Source organism: Hylobates moloch, unplaced genomic scaffold (genome assembly GCF_009828535.3).
Source record: "Hylobates moloch isolate HMO894 unplaced genomic scaffold, HMol_V3 SCAFFOLD_17708, whole genome shotgun sequence".
In the NCBI taxonomy this organism is placed as follows: Eukaryota; Metazoa; Chordata; class Mammalia; order Primates; family Hylobatidae; genus Hylobates; species Hylobates moloch.
The window spans coordinates 107-1052 of NW_026669983.1; the positions used below are offsets into that span (position 1 = coordinate 107).

At 46.6% G+C, this 946-nt stretch overlaps 1 non-coding gene across 1 annotated transcript; it reads right to left on the reverse strand.

Annotated features, from left to right (window-relative positions):
• Window positions 1-720: 720 nt before the first annotated feature.
• Window positions 721-828, reverse strand: LOC116465993 (U6 spliceosomal RNA). Its single transcript, XR_004247309.1, has one exon. It is a non-coding gene; the product is annotated as a U6 spliceosomal RNA (small nuclear RNA).
• Window positions 829-946: the final 118 nt, after the last annotated feature.

A 946-nucleotide genomic window follows, 5' to 3' on the forward strand; every position in this document is an offset into this window, starting at 1 on the left:
CTGCCTCAGCATCTCCGAGTAGCTGGGACTACAGGCGCCCGCCACGACGCCCGGCTAATTTTTTTGTATTTTTTTTTTAGTAGAGACGGGGTTTCACCGTGGTCTCGATCTCCTGACCTCGTGATCCGCCCGCCTCGGCCTCCCAAAGTGCTGGGATTACAAGCGTGAGCCACCGCGCCCGGCCCTTTTCTTTTTTTTTTTTGAGACAGGGTCTTTGTTGCCCATGCTGGAGTCCAGTGGCGCCATCTCGGCTCACTTCAACCTCTGCCTCCTGGGTTCAAGTGATTCTTGTGCACCAGCCTCCGGAGTAGCTGGGACCACAGGAGCACACTACGACACCCAGCTAATTTTTAAAATTTTTTGTAGAGATGGGGTCTCCCCATGTTGCCCAGGCTGGTCTTGAGCTCCTGGTCTCAAGTGATCTTCCTACCTCAGCCTCCAAAAGTATTGGGATCACAGGTGTGAGTCACTGCACCCGGCCTCTTTTAAGATGTTTATTGTTTTAGCTCTTATATTTAGGTCATTGGTCCATTGTGAGTTCATTTTTGTGTATGGTGTGGTATAGGGGTCCAACTTTATTCAGTTGCATGTGGACATCCAATTGTCCTAGTACCATCTGTTGAAGAGACTGTTCTTTCTCCATGAATGGACTTGGTACCATTGTCAAAAATTTGTTGACCATAGATGCATGGGTTTATTCCTGGATTCTCATTCTTTTTTTAAAATATGAAATGCTTCATAAATTGTGCATCATCCTTGCACAGGAGCCATGCTAATAATCTCTCTGTATCATTCCAGTTTTGGTATATGTGCTGCTGAAGAGAGCACTGGACTGTCAGGTCTATTCTATTGGTCTGCATGTCTGGCATAAGGATGTCGTTACCACACTGTGCTGACTACTGTAGCTTTGTAGAAGGTTTTGAAGTTGAGAGTACAAGTCAGTCCT